Below are 16,099 nucleotides of genomic sequence, written 5' to 3' on the forward strand. Positions count from 1 at the left end.
GGGGTCTTCTCATTTCATTATTTCTCTATGATCTTTGAGAAAAGAAAAGGTATGTTAGGAGACTCTAAGAGCAGATCATGCATTATTTTTTTGTTGTGTTTCTCACCTCCAAAGAACTGGCACTTCTCCTGCATTTTCAATAAGTTACAGAAACCAAAAAGCCACAGCACAGAGCAGGAGGAAGAACGCCGTGGGTCCCCACTCAGGCAGGTTTCTATATTCCGAATTTGTCTTTTGCTTCATTCTCTCCCGCAGCTCTCCTGCCTCCCTCCATCCTCCCTGCCTTCTGATTTCTCCTCTGTGTCCTTTTTGCTGGTTTACCTTTATCTTTCTTGAAAAGAAAATATAGGTTTTTTTTTTCTTTTCCAAAAAGAAAAATAAAATTGGCCCTTGTGAGTCAAAAAGGGAAGAGGAGATGAGTGGGGAAGGAGAAAGTCTGGGAGCCTGCCCCAGGTTCCAGAGGACATTCTCTCTGGCCTCCCCGCCCCCGCCTGAAATCCATCACAGCAGGTGCCTCTGTCGCTGGCCAGCTGTTGGACGTGTGCAAGGACATCCTGTGTCTTCCCTGAAAGGTCTGTTCCTTGATTCCACTTAATGCCAGGCTGGGTCTGTGAAGATCTGGTGTCCGACAGGAATGCGCCATCACCCACTCTCTCTCAGTGGCTCCCTTTGCTCTTCCCGGAGTCTGTTTTTAAGTAGAAGGTGCACATTGTATGCAAGCACCTCACTCCTAAAATTCAGCCCGTGCGTGGGGGGTGCAGGCCATTCAGAGAGCAAGAAAGCTCCTAGATCAAAGACGGCACGAAGAGCATTATTTTTAGCCTGGTACAAGTCTGGGCCGGGAACCAAACAGCGTACTGACCCCTCCTCAGATTCCCCTGCTGGGAATAGCCCTCAAATCTCCCCCTTTCCTCCCTATTCCTCTCTTTGGTCTCTTTGCTTAGCCAGAATATATATAGTGGAATTCACCGGGGAGCCCTCCTGACCCGCCCCCCACAACCCAAGGGGGTTACTGAGGGTTACTGAGGGTTTTACTAGAACCCTCAGTAAAAGAGCAGATTCAACGCCACCCCGCCCGCTGTGCTTAATGACCTTGTTAGAAACACACCGTAGCTCACTGCATCTAAATGCAAATTTCTGTATTTGAGGTTTTCATTAAATTTGATAATATAAGTCAAATAATTGCTTGTTTATACTGGAAGGGGTTGGGGCTGATGAAGCGCAGAAGCTCCGAGGAAAAACAAGGAGACAACTATTTTCTTGCTCCATGTACAACAGACCCCCTCCCCCCGCTGTATTTTCGTTCTTTCCTGGTTCTTTCCTTACCTTCTCTCTCTCTCTTCTGCTGGGCTCATTTTGTTGAGGAAGAAGATGAAGATAAATTGCCCTTAGAACAAGCTGCAGTACAGCCTTCGCACGGCAGGGCCGGGCAACTTGTCCCATCCCTGGTGCTTACTGAGACTGAGTGCTAGACATTTTCCCAGTGATTTTCAAATGTGGAGGCCGCATTTCATAGCCTCACACACACATACACACACACACTACACACAAGCAGCGTGCGTGTAAGATTTCATGAACCTGTACTTTCCCGAACTACTGGGCCTTATTTTCTAATCTATTCTGCTCCTACTTTGCTCTGTTTTTAAAAAACTGCTTAAATGCCCGCTGCCAACCAGTTAAAATTCAATAAAGGAATCTTGATCCTCGGTTTAAGAAAAAAACAGAAAGAAAGAAAGAAAATTCCATTAGATGTTGCTGCTGGTCATGGTACTTCTAAACTTCATTAAAACCTCAAATGAATGATGGAAACCGTTCCTAAAGAATACCTCCAGCCCAGAGTGCTAATTACTAAGGGTCAGCTTAAAATCAGATGAGACCGCAGGACAGAGAACAGCTGCACCCTGGCAGAAGTTTCTGCTGTAGAACAGGGCTGGCTGCAGAAAGGGTTCCCTGGCAGGTAGCATCATGCTTTAAATGATGTCAGTTTCCAAGGGCACTTCATGTTCACACACGCCAGTGCTGGCAGTGCGTGGATGGTTCTCCACACTGTCCCTCTCCCGGTCACACCTGCTCAGGCCCTTGGACCCATCGGGGTCTATAAGGTGAGATGGCCTCGTGTTCACTGCCGACCATGACTATCACTTTTCTCACCACTTTTCGGACTGGGTTAGGCATCATTACCTTTCGTGGCCTCCTCTCACGGCAGACAGATGTGTTTTACAGTCTGGTTTGTCCATCAATACACATCCTATGTCAGGAGTAGTTCCCAGTTAATCTAGAGCCCAACAGGTTAATGTCAAACATTCTATTTTGACTAAGATAGGCTAGATCAAAATTATGGACACTGGAGAGAAGGAAAAGGTGGGAGATGGAGGGAGGAAGGAAAGAAGGCTGGATGAAGACGATTGATTCAATGCCTTCTTTTTGGAACACAATGCAGGCATTGTTCTATTAAATACTAATAATCCCAGAAAAAAGATGGCAATTAACCCTATTTATAGGAAGATGATCTTCAGGAAGCCTGAGTGAATTTTTCAGATGTTCTGACGCTAGTAGGTGTTGTGGATTAGAACACGGTTCTGCCTGGGGTCCCTGAGCACACTCTTCCAAATATGCATGGAACCAGCTGAACAGGTGCACTGGCTGGCTGCTTTGAAGGCAGCCAGTACTCCCAGACAGCAGCGGTTACAGCCCAGAAAGAGACTAGTATCACAGCCTCCACGTGAGGCGATGGGAGGAATTTCTCAAATCCACACCCCTGAAAGTTTGGTGCCCATATTTCTAAAGCAGCACTTCTCAACCTGTGGGTCGCAACCCCTTTGGACCGTATTAAAGGTTCACGGCATTAGGAAGGTTGAGAACCACTGTTCTAAAGACATTTTGGCAAGAAAGGGTTAGGGAATTGGGTCTGCTGATCGGCTAGGGAAGAACTCATAGGGTCAGGAAGCGGAAATTGTCTTCTTGCCCTGAGTGAGTTCCCAGGTTGCAAGACCAGCTGACTTGGTTCTTTAGTATAAACTAAAGGTCTGGTTGGGTCACTTGGTCCACAGGAATGCAAGGTCTGGAAGACCGGCCTTAGGTTTCTATGGGAGGAATGAAGAAAGGTAAGAAACCTCATGTTCATCAGCCATGTGACACCGGAGTAGTAAGCAACTATAGGAAAGAAAGCTAGGAAATGCATTTTATACATACACACACACACACACAGAGTTTTGTTTTTTTTTTAATTAAGCCTATACCAGGCCCCTACCATAGTTCCCATATTACTGCCGTTTATTCAATTTACAAAAATAGTTTCCCATATGGACATTGTAATTTCCCTTTGAACCATAGAGAACACCAAAGGAATTTTTAACCAAAGAAAGCCACTGCTGATATTGGAGTTGCACCCTCAAAAATTGTCTGTATATCCAAAAGCTCTCCGGAAACATTTGAGATGGAAGGAAAACTGAGATCATGAGGCTGAGATTCTGCACTGTGCGACGGGTCAAGCAAGATATTTCCTTTGGGACTTGAGTGAAAAAGATAGAAAGAAGGGAGGGAAGAGAATAAAAGTTAAAAGTGAGGAGAGAAAGAGATTTAATTAGATACCCCCCCCCCCAAGACAGGGAAAAAAGAGATTTAATTAGAAATACCCCCTAAGACAGGGAAAAATGGAAGAGAAGTGCCCTCAGATCAGAGGTCACAAGGGAAATGGTCCGATTAAAAAATCTCTCCTAGGCTTCATTTTCTACCCTTGTCTCTGTGATCCCTGTTCACGGTACATTTATACTTTACAGACTTGAACTACGTTAAGGGTTGGTTTAGATGTGATCTCCTTCTGGAGGCCAGACCTTTGAAAACTTTTTGTCAAATCAAGATGACATTTTTATGATTGTTACTTAATGTTTTTGTGTAAGAAAGTTGCCTGTTTATAATTGAAAACAAGGAGAAACAGTTGTGTTGTGGTTTGGGAAATGCTCCCTAGAAGAGGGGCCCTCTGCCAGGTGCTAATTACATTCCTATTGTATTTTGGATTCACGCTTCCCACACTAGGGAGAGGGAGAAAGTTTGGGTGGAAAGGGAGGGGGCTTGAAGATAATTGAACAAGGTGAAAATGAATGCTCATTAAATTCCAGAATACAGGAGGACTCATTTCTTGTGAGAGGGCTGTAAATACGACTTTTAATGAAGTTATGACATAGTTGCCAATAAAAGTCATTTACTCTGCAGTATTACAGTTAATTATGCACAGCTGGAGCCATTTGTGGCATGTCCCTTGTTAACTTTCCGTCACTGCAGATTAACCCCTTCAACACAGGATCAGCCAGGAACCAGGCAGATTTAGAACTATAGAAAACATTCGATAAATGTTCCATGTGTCTCGGGGTAACTCACGACCTGCAGGAAAACAGGCCACCTGCCCCTCCCCTGGGCAGACCCCCCCTTCCAAGAGCACAAAGGAGGGGAGGGTGCAAGTGGAGAGAGAAGGAGAAAGAGAAGTATGATACCGCTCCCCATTTTTTGAAAAAAATAAGACAGACACGTCCCTTTGATTTGTAGTAAAATGTATAGATGTAACTTTTTTTTTTGAAACAAAGTTTTACTTTGTTACCCTATGTAAATAACCTGTCCTTAGAGTTCATAGCAACCTCAAACTCTTGGGCTCAAGTGATCCCCTGGCCTCAGCCCCCCAAATAGCTGGAACTGCAAGTGCCCGCCACAACTATTTTTAGAGATGGGGGTCTCACTCTGGCTCCGGCTGGTCTCAAACTTGTGAGCTCAGGTGATCCACCTGCCTCAGCCTCCCCGAGTGTTCAGCTTACAGGCGTGAGCCACTGAGCCCAGCTGATATAACCATTTTGTTACTGGTATTAGGGGCATTTTATTAAGTTTGTTTTATATGTACTGGTAACTTTCTGACAAAAACACTACTAAAATAAAGCCAGGTGAAACTGTCACATGGTCCTTAACAGCTCCACTTGTTGACAAAGAGCCTGTTGCACAGCTTGGCTGGATGACATTTCTGTTTCGGAAAATCTTGCATTCTGAGATGGATCAATAAGCGTAGGGACCTGTAGGCTGACGGCAGTTATAGATAACTCAGCCACGGCCGTGGCTTGTGCCAGGATCCAGACAGCCGCCCATCCCATAAGCCCTGTTTCCTGGAAATGCCGTGAACGACGGGAAGTTCCTATCGAAATGCTGTGAATGACGAAAGTTCCTATTTTGTATTTATGAAGATAATTTCAACTATGGATGCAGCTTCCTACCTTCATTCTGGGAGCCTGGTTGTTCAGCAAAACAAAAGCAGTACCTTGTATTTTCATTATGAGGCAGGAGTGGGGGACTTTACTCTGTGATCAGAATTGTCATAAAGTTTTGGATTGGGGGGGTTTGATTTGCATTAACCACCCAAGTCCAAGAAGATTCAGTGCTCCAAGCCACCAAGACGCGGTGCCCAGGAAACGAAGCTCACAGACATCTTTGTGGGGCCCTGGAATTGGCTCTCAGGATGACCTGCCATGGACAGGAATGGCAGAATCTTCCTCTGTTTCTTGTTTATTCTGGTTCAAAATGATGTCGTTTTCTGGTTTATCTTTGCTCAAGAGTGATCTGAATTATTTCTGTCATTAATTAATGGCCATCTGGTGTCTCTCTACCAGTGTTAAGTGCTGAGAAATTGATTCTGTGATGTATGTCTGCAGGATTTTATAAAATGTCCATTGACTACAGCTTTCTCTTGCTTTCCAGGACTGTTTCAAGGGAGCTACTGTTTGGGGGAGGCCACAAGCAGGTCTCTACATCTTTGTTCAGAAAATCACTCCAGGTCATGTGATACGTCATTGATCTTTTCCTCAGTGGGGGTGGGGTGGGGCAGCATGGTCTAGGAAGGGGCTACTTGCACATAATTCCTTTTATATGTTTTTCTGTAAAAATAGATTTTTTTTTTAAGACACAGTCTCTCTTTGCCCCCCTGGGTGGAGTGCTGTGGCATCACAGCCCACAGTAACATGAAACTTACTTTGGGCTGAAGCCTCCAAAGTAGCAGGGACTACAGGTGTGTGACACAAGGCTCAGCAATTTTTTTTTTTTTTTTGAGACAGGGTCTCGCTCTTTCTCAGGCTGGTCTCGAACTCCTGAGCACCAGCAATCCACCCGCCTCGGCCTCCCAGAGTGCTAGGATTACATACCCAGCCCCAAAGGTGGATTTTTCTGATTGCTGTCAGTTTTCTGTGTGTGTCTGTAAGTGAGAACAGCCACTCTTCACAAACAGAATTATAATGAATGGTCTGTTTATATTTACAGCCCGTCTCCTTGGCAGCCAGATTTCTTAGACATTAGTTGATCGTGAGAATCTGTCCTATTTCCACCCTCTAAGACAAACACATTTCTTCGACGAAAAGGGAGAAAGCATATGCAAATATTTTTAAAAACTGAAACAGTTTGTTATGGCTGGGAGAGCCGAGGCCCTGGGCTGGTTTTCCTATCGGGTTGTGGATAAACTTTAAGAATGATGAACTTGGAATTCAGATAGAATTGATAGGGTTTATCTGGAGTCTGAAGATCTCTTATTAATGACCGCCTTCTCAAGCAACTGAAGGGCACCTGTATAATCTGGCCTTTTCTTGATTTTTCTCTTGAAAGATATGAAAGAGCAATACCCTCTGAGAATCAACTCAGAAACCTTCAGCCGAGTAACTTGGTACCCAGACAAAGAGCCTTACCGAGAGCTCAAACCCAAGGAAAAGGGCAGGTTCCTTATAGATACACCAAAAGTTCCCACCCTGTCCAAGATATTTCTGATGTATAATTTAAAATATTTTGTGAGCAGAGCTCTGGTATACCTTTGTCTAACTATAGAGGACATTAAAAAATTAGAATACAACATTTTATAATTAAAGACGAGAAGAAAGAGATTGAGCTGTTAATGCTTCCTGTGCTGACCTTTTAAGGAAAACTCCCCAAACAGCTGGAGAGGTCCAGCCGTGCTGGCCTGGGAGATCGCCTGATGTGAAACAAGGAAAGCAAGTGGGTATCAGCCAGCGACAGGTGCTCATTCAACTGCCCTGACGGCACTTCCTAATACACTGTCGGTACATGGTGAGTAAACGCAGGTATGATGAAGTCCTAGTTCATGTGCACACCTATGGACCACGGTAAACCTCTTGATAAATTAGGGGAGATTAGTAACTTAAAATTCAGCAGTGTGTCTTCTCATCTTATCACAAGGCAAAATAAAACAGAAACTTGATATTTGACATAAGATTGGGTATTTTTACGGAAAGTAATTCTATTTTGCACTTTCTAAATTCCCAAGGCTATTTTGAAGTCACCTGTATTGTCACTGTTTCCATACACTATTTAGGCTTACGAGAATACGTGAGGACAGGCAACTAAGTTTGAGAACTCGTCCTAGAAAAAGTGCTACGTGCCTCATTTCTGAATAGCACTACGGTCCCCTTCCGGGTACTGCCCCCGGGAGCTGTGAACCAATGCCAGCACCTAGTCCACCCCTCACAGCACCTTATCATTCACAAACTTGATTGTCTGACCTCATATATATATATATATATATATATATGGTACTCAGATGTAACTTGGGTATTACAATGTTAATACAGTGTTTTTTTCCTTTCTAAAATTATGTATACATATTTTTGGCAACTTCTGTGTGTATGTATGGAGATATATGTGTATATATGTATGTCTATATATCTCTCCATATATACACACACACAGAAGTTGCCAAAAATATGTATACATATTTTTAGAAAGGGAAAAAACTGTATTAATTAATATTGTAATACTCAAGTCACATTTGATTTCTGCACTTACAAGAGGTACAAGGTAAAAGATAACAAACATTAACAGTACATATCCAGTATTACAATTTTAATACCTTTTTTTTTCCTTTCTTAAAATGTGTATACAGTTTTTGGCAACCTCTGTATATAATACATTTAACTAATGGCATTATAATAATTACTGTCTTCTCATAGAACGGTTTAGTGAAGTTTGGACAGTGCTGCAGATCATCTGGGATTCTTTCCTGTATTTGCACCATCAGCGTAAAACTTTATCTTTTTTTTGGAGACAGAGCCTCAAGCTGTCATCCTGGATAGAGTATCGTGGCATCACAGTTCACAGTAAACTCCTGGGCTCAAATGATTCTCTTGCCTCAGCCTCCCAAGTGGCTAGGACTGCAGGTGTCTGCCACAACACCCGGCTATCTGGGGGTCGTAGTTGTCATTGTTTTAGCTGGCCCCAGCCTGGATTCAAACCCGCCAGCTCCGGTGTATGTGGCTGGTGCCTTAGCCGCTTGAGCTACAGGTGCCAAGTCCAGAGTGAAAATTTAAATGTTACCTCTCTGGTGAAATATCCTGGTCCGTAGGAACAAATTTGCTCTTGGTAAAGCTCCAGTGAAAATGGTGAAGTCAACATGGTCAAACCATTCTCTGATTTGGTTAATATATATTGAAGCTGAAACGGAAGACTTTATCATCTAAGGAACACTGAAATTGTTAACAGTCATTTAGGTTGTTTACATTTTGGAAATATTTTGAGCAAAGCTGCTATGTATATTTATATGCAAGTCTTTGGTGGGCATGTACCCCATGCACGAGTGAGATCCTTGGTCTTAAGGTAAGTGTAGGATTAAATTTATAAGAAACTGCCAAGCTCATTACCAAAATGAGTGAATCTTTTTCTTTTTCTTTTTTTTTATTAATTCCTCATTTCCAAAGAGCTGAAGTTTCTTATAATTGATGGAATAACTTCTTCTATTTTGTTAATTTTTCTATTTTGGTTTATATTAAATTATTATCTTTCTAATTAGTAAATTCATCAAAACACAATAATCATTTCTCATCTTTAACTCTCTATAGCTTATGACCATTTCTCAACATAATAAAGGTGGTCTTTAGAAAACTAATTTTTTTATATTTCTTTGCCCAAATTTAGGTCCACAATTCAGAGTAATGAAACCATGAAGGTACTTTTTACATTGAAAGTATCACTTCCTTTTTTTTTTTTTTGAGACAGAGCCTCAAGCTGTCCCCCTGGGTACAGTGCCGTGGCATCAAAGCTCACAGCAACCTCCAACTCCTGGGCTCAAGCAAGTCTCCTGCCTCCGCCTCCCAAGTAGCTGGGACCACAGGCACCCGCCACAACACCCGGCTATTTTTTGGTTGCAGCCGTCATTGTTGTTTGGCGGGCCCAGGCTGGATTCGAACCCACCACCTTAGGTGTATGTGGCTGGCGCCTTAGCCGCTTGAGCCACAGGCACCGAGCCGAAAGTATCACTTCCTTAAGGGCTTCTGGGGAACCCCCAAGATTTGTTTCTTCACCTCATAAAAGAATGGATGCCAAAAATAATTAAGATGATTTGTGTTTATAAAGTATTTTTAATCTTTTAAAATTAAACTTTACTTTTTAGAGCTGTTTTAGGTTCACAGCAAAATAAAGTACAAGGTACAGAGACTTCCCCTGTACCCCCTCCCCCAGACAGGTGTAATCTCCCTTTATCAATATTCCCCACCATAATGTGATATTTGATACAATTATGCCACATCATTATCACTCAGAGTCCATAGTCTGCATTAGGGCTCACCCTTGGTGTTGTGTATTCTATGGGCTTAAACCAATTCATAATGACCTGTATCACCAGGATGGTGTAATACAGAGTCGTTTCCCTGTCCTGAAAGTCCTCTGTGCCCGGCCTATTTGTGTTCACTATATTCTTAATTAGCTCAACGCTATATTGAGAGCTGTCCTATTTATCAAGGTCAAATATGGGAAGAGCTATCTAATCAAAAAGGGAAGCTTAATCTTACCTAAGTAAATTATGTGCAGGTAAAATGTTATTAATAGGAACATGATTCAACCATTGTTTACCCTACACGATAAATTATAGAAGCCAAGAAGTTCAACAAGTTGAATTTTGAGAAGTTTCATTCATAGGTCTGAAGTGGCCTTATCAGGTGGTAACTATTTTAACACCTGCTTTGCTGGATGGCTTGGAAGGGCCTAGAAGTGTATCACTGCTGCTACTCCTTGTGATGTGTTCTTCATCTGGGGATAATCACTGCTCCAGCAGTAGGTCCGACTCCATTTTAATTGTTTAGTTGGTTACTGTGACAAATGAACCACAGCTGTTAGTTTTTAGTATCAAGAGGTGGTTCCTGTATTTTTTTTTTTTTTGACATAGTTGCCTAGAAGGCTGTGCTACAAACTTCAGGTCACAAATTGAATCTTGGGGAAAAAGCATCTACAGAATCATAGCTTCTATAAAATCATGTCCTAGACCCTCTGGGTGCTGACATTAGGGAACAGTAGACACACCTGGGGAGCCAGGACACAGACTCTCAGGTGCAGGCTCCTGATGGTGAGTGAGCAAGGGCGGTATGATGGCTCTGACGGCCGTCTCTCCCTGTGAGCTGCCAGACTTGGTAAGCTCAGGGGCAGGTGACTCAGGTCAAGGGGGTGTTCTAAAGAGTAAGAAAGACACATTCACTCAACAGTTTCAGGAAAGACTCCCCAGTTCCACTTGAGTTCTACTCTCACTGTTCATACTTCAGCCCCTCTAATCTGACTAAAAAAATGCTGCCTGGGAGAATGTCACCACCAGGCCGTGCGTGGGGACAAGAGAAGATACAGTGAAGGAGGGGAAGAGTTTGGAAGGAGATTTTACACCCCCACCCCCTCAAGAAAAATCAAAAACCTGCCTGGAATAAACACAAATCTGGTCTCATCATATCCCTTACTAACTGACAGACAGGGCCGGGACAGTTGCCGACCCACCCTCTGACAGCTGTGACTGTGGTTACAGAGAACAGTGGTGACCGAACTTAGAAGCCCATGATCATTTTCCTGAGTGATGTCTTCAGGTCCGTCAAAGATATCCTGACCTCCATGCCCATCTCCCTATCCCCCAACTTTCAGAAGAAATTACAATGCATCTAATTTTTTAACTTAGAAGATGGGTCTTTTTGTTGTTGTTTTGGCCGGGGCCAGGTTTGAACCTGCCACCTCCAGGATGTGGGGCCGGCACCCTACTCCTTTGAGCCACAGGCTCTGCCCGAAGATGGATCACAGAGCTGCACAGTGTGGAAAGCTGAGCCCTCAACACTTTACCCAGTACGCCAAATGCAAAGTGGCTCTTCAGCACCTCAGATTTCGGGAAGGCCGTAGTGTGGTCTTCTGCTACAGGACAGCCGTGTGACGGCTCTCCAGCCATAACTCCCTGGGTCCCATACTGTGTCTGCCCACGGGCATTGCCTGTGTGTGGGGACTGATCCCCAGAAGAGAGCAGGTTCCCACAACTTTTTATTGGGGGGAAGCTCTCAACTGCCCAAACCCACTTTATTTGTGTCTCTCTGCAGCCCCAGAGCAGGCCTGGAATTTTATGTTCATGTTCTAGTTCTTCACCGGGGACTCCAGCAGCTCTGTCCTTGATCAGCGTACCTGACATGTGACGTCCTTCTTGCCCAGGGCCCTGCTGGACGGAGCCGCGCTCAATGTGTGGCTTTATCTGGTGCCTCTCGCTTGCTTTCCCTCCTTCTCTTCTGGGTCGCCCTTCCCCACTGTCCTCCATGTTTCCCAGGACCACATCTTGATAAATAACTGGCATTCTACTAAGAAAACATTCTCTCTCCCAGCTTGGGCTCTGTCCCCCCAGTGTCCATAGCACCTGCCTCCAAAGCCACAGCCATCACATTCTGCGGCCTGAGGTCCACCTCTCCCTGCAAGGGGAAAAGGTCCGGCTTCTCTGTCCTCTCCAGTAACCCCAAGGTCAAGCTCTCAGGCTTCAGCTGGCTGCTCAGTTTGGGGCCCAGGTTTTGCCACTTTCAGATGAAAAAGACTAGGATCTGGACCCAGGAGTGGGGAGGTAGGTTCCTCCATCGCAGTCCAGTCTTTCTACCTAGTGGAGCTGTCCGAGGTAACTGACCTACCCCAGCAGCTCCTGAGAGTAAGTGCCTCTGAGCAAAGCAAACCTTTTCTCCTTCTCCTTCTTCTTCTGTTTTGACAGAGGGAGCATACCCTGTTTTTATGTAAGGAAATATTTCTTTCTTTCTTTTTTTTGAGACAGAGCCTCAAGCTGCTCCCCTGGGTAGGGTGCCGTGGCATCACAGCTCACAGCAACCTCCAACTCCTGGGCTCAAGCCAGTCTCCTGCCTCAGCCTCCCAAGTAGCTGGGACCACAGGTGCCCGCCACAACGCCTGGCTATTTTTTGGTTGCAGCCGTCATTGTTGCTTGCTGGGCCCAGGCTGGATTCAAACCCACCACCTTAGGTGTATGTGGCTGATGCCTTAGCCACTTAAGCCACAGGCGCTGAGCTGAGGAAATATTTCTTTCTAAAACAGGTGTTTGTTCTTGTTCATGGGGAGAAAACAAAACCAAAACATGGCATCATAGAGTTAAGAATGATGTAACTCTTACCAAAGGCTGGCTCATGTCACATGAGTCACCACTCTCCTGTGAATGGCTCCATCTCACCTGTGGTTCCAGCCCCTGTCACTCTTCTTCTCATGCCCAGATCTCTCCTCTAGTGAAAGATGGAGGCAGGGTGGCACCGACTCCACTAACCCCAAGCATACACAGGGAATATGGACCATGCCCTGCATTACGGTTGTGACTGGTAGGTATGTGCAAACACAGATTCTACAGGATCTTGAGAATAGTTTAAAACTTTAGTTTTGATTCTGAAGTTGCTCATTACTCTAAGGAAGAGGGTAAAATGACAGTCTGACCTCTGATTCTCAGGGCATAAAAGCAGAGCTGGACTTTAGCCTGGGAGAGAGACTGGGTTAAAACAGTCTTAACCCTAAGGTTTAATCTGAAAATTTGAACAAGTTAGCTTGTTCAGTCCAATCCTTGAAAGCAATTTATTGTATTATCAGAAGCTCCCTACCAGCTCCCAATGCTGTCCACAAATAGCTCTCATTAAGACAATCAGATTAATTAAGATTTTACTATAGTTTATGCATTAGAATGTATCATCCGTCCTGACAGCCAGGAAGACAAGGACTGCCAGTGGTTAATGTGTATCCCCCTTCATTTTTAATGCCGTGTCTACAACTGGGGGAGAGCCATTAATGAGCCTTGTCTTTAAAGATTAATTTATCAGCCTCTACAGAAGCTAGAGATGACCAACGGACACAGTCCTGGCTCAGGGACATAAGTGGAAATCCTCAGAAGTAACTTCCAAGAAAGCTTGGAAGGGACGCACTCAGCTGGAAGTAGGTTCCTTTGATCTTAACCTTCCTGTCTTCATTCCTGGAACATGGACAGGTCTGGAGCCACTGTTCCCAGCCAGTCAGAAAACCAGGAGCAAAATGTTCACAGGATTTCAGAGACCTCGGACCCTCTAGTTATGATTTGTTCGAAAACACCTCCCTGTTCCTCTGGGAAAAAGGAAAGCTTTAGTTTGTTCACACCACGTCTGGCTTTGTTTTGTGTTTTGATGTTGTTACACGTTAATCTGGCCAGAAAGTATTTGTCTGAACTTTGACCTGTGAACCCAGAGTGCAGAAAAGCTTCTTGCCATCCACCTCTGTCCATGTGTTAGATACACCACTGACACGTTTCATTTAATGTTATGAAGATGAGTGAACAGCGACATCAGCTCTGCTAAGTTGTAAAAATGAAAATAAAAAACAGTAATTTTGCTGCGTAGATGCTGTGACTGCAGAAGCTATAAACTCCTTGGTGCTCACCTGCCAACACCGACCAGCACACTGATTTCTGTGTTTCACCAAATTTCTTCTGTAAAAAATGCATCATCTTGGGGGAAGAGACAGGATTTCACTTATAAGGAATTGCCATTTCGTGTAAAACAGCTTTGTTCTGTGTGGCTTTTGACACCAAAGAGGAGCAGTGCGGGGACTGAGCTCAGGTATAGGATGACCAGACGTCCTGCTTTTGGCGGGACAGTCCCGCTTTTCAACAATTTGTCCTGAGTCCTGCGGCGTTTTAAAAAAGTCCCGATTTTTAGAAAGAATGCATAAACGGGCGGGAGAACAAGAAAGGAATATATGGTTTTTGGCTGCCATGTGGCTATTTCGCCAGAATATGAGTTTTATATTATTTTTATTAATTTTATAATGTTAAACTGTAATAATAACAAATACTTGCTGAGAAGTGATTATCCAGAACTGCTTATCAAAGTTTGCATTGTTGTCAGGCCCTGCCCTGCCCTGCCGCGCCCCCCGCCCCTGCTCCACTCCTGCTCCCCCCGCGCCGTGTTGTCCCACCTTACCGATGTTAAAATCTGGTTACCCTACTCAGGTACCAGCGTGAAGCTGGCGGCAGCTGGGACAAGGATGGTTTAGAAGAAGCAGCTTCGTCCTGCTGCACGTTGTACTTCTGTTCCTAACTCTCCCCCAGACCCTGATGTTAAGACATCCATTCACCAAGGCCGCCTTTACCTCCTCTGTTCATTTCTGCCTGACTTCGCTGCTGCTGATGATATCTGGTGTCCGGCCCTCGGGGGGCTGTGTCCTTCCTCCAGGGCCACCTGCACCTTTCTCACTGCTGTTGAATTACCAAGGACATTTGGGGCCAAGGGAAGGCTAATTGTTTCAAGTTCCCTGAGTGTTCGTTGTGGTGCAGAGTTTGAGTGAATCGTTCTGGGGATGCTGAGCTCTGCAGGAGAGCCCCCGTCCTCAGTGCGGGAAGTTTGATAAGCCGTCTGTTCTGAGGAGCTTGGATTAGTCCATCTGTTCCTGGTTTTTAGAAACCTGAGGTGAAGAAAATAAATAACAGAAAAACAAAAATGAAAAATGCCTCTGGTTCCTGAATTGCAGTGAGTCTGCTTGTCCTCCTAAATCACTGGTTTTCATCCAGATGAACCGAACCCTGCTGGGTTTCCTAGACGGATACAGAAAAGGAACATCTGGATGTGAGGATTTTTTAAATCTTTAGAAATACAGCCCATTATTACATTGGAACATAACATTTCCAATTATTTTTGGCGGAGAAATAAAAGTAGCATTCAGATCATGAAACCCCATTCTATGACTTGTTTTTTAAGGCCATTCACGAATTTTTAGGAGACTCCCTGGTTGAATCTCCTTTTTCCAAAAGCAGAAAGGTATCTGCCTAGAGATGATACAGTCATAGCCTCTAAATACTCTGAGTTAATTGTGGGAAAGGGGTTTTGCTTTGCATTCTTGGTTCCAAAAAAACAAAATTAGGACTGCAGAAATTATGGGGAAGGAAGTCTCAGAGCTCAGAGAACACTCAGTTAACTTTTAAATGCACTTTCTTGGATGACAGTGGGTCTGTACATGACAAGGATCAAAATGAAGGGGAAGCCCATGGGTCGACGGAGCCTCAGCACAGAAAGATTAAACTGGGTGGTTTCCATGCCGTGCCCTCACCCTACCGGTCATGGCAACTTGTTTTCTATTCTCAGACATCTCTGAAATGAATATTGCCCTATAGTTAAGAATTATCAGGAGAGATGTTTTCTGTTTTCATAGTAATTTTCCACGTAAGCCAAGACTAAGGCAGAGTTTTTTTATTGTTTCTCCTTTTAATGGTAGGAATTTTTTCTTCTTTTTTTTAGGTCTGCCTTTTTGCTGAGGGTGGTATTTCCAGCTTTTTGTAGGGATGTCAGTTCTAGACCCCTGCCTGACAGATCCTCCAGGTCCAGCCTGCCATTTAAATTTGAGGTTCTAAACGCCTTGCCTGGAATCCATGCCCCTCAGGCACCTGTTGCATTGACATCAGCTTCTGCTCTGCCTTAAACTCTCTGATATGTACAGTGAGTTGACAAATGACTTCTTCGGTTCTGCGTTGCTTTTCTGTTGCTACCACAACAAATTGCCGCAAACTTAGTGGCTTAAAACTACACAAGTTTATTATCTTGTTCTGAAGGTCAGAGTCAGAAATCCAGAGTGGGTCTTACTGGGTTAAACCTGAGAAATCCAACGTGAGTCTCACTGGGTAAAACCAGGGTGTAAAAGGGTCTTCTTGAGGAAGACCTCATTTCCTTGCCTTCTCCTTGTCCATTTTAAAGCCTTTTTCTGTAAAATATCATGGGGGTACACATGTTTTGGTTACATGAACTGTTTTATGAAGCTCTAACTGGGATAGCATGCCTCGTACCCATTA

Source organism: Otolemur garnettii, unplaced genomic scaffold (assembly GCF_000181295.1).
Source record: "Otolemur garnettii isolate 467f Iridium unplaced genomic scaffold, OtoGar3 scaffold00102, whole genome shotgun sequence".
NCBI classification, from domain to species: Eukaryota; Metazoa; Chordata; class Mammalia; order Primates; family Galagidae; genus Otolemur; species Otolemur garnettii.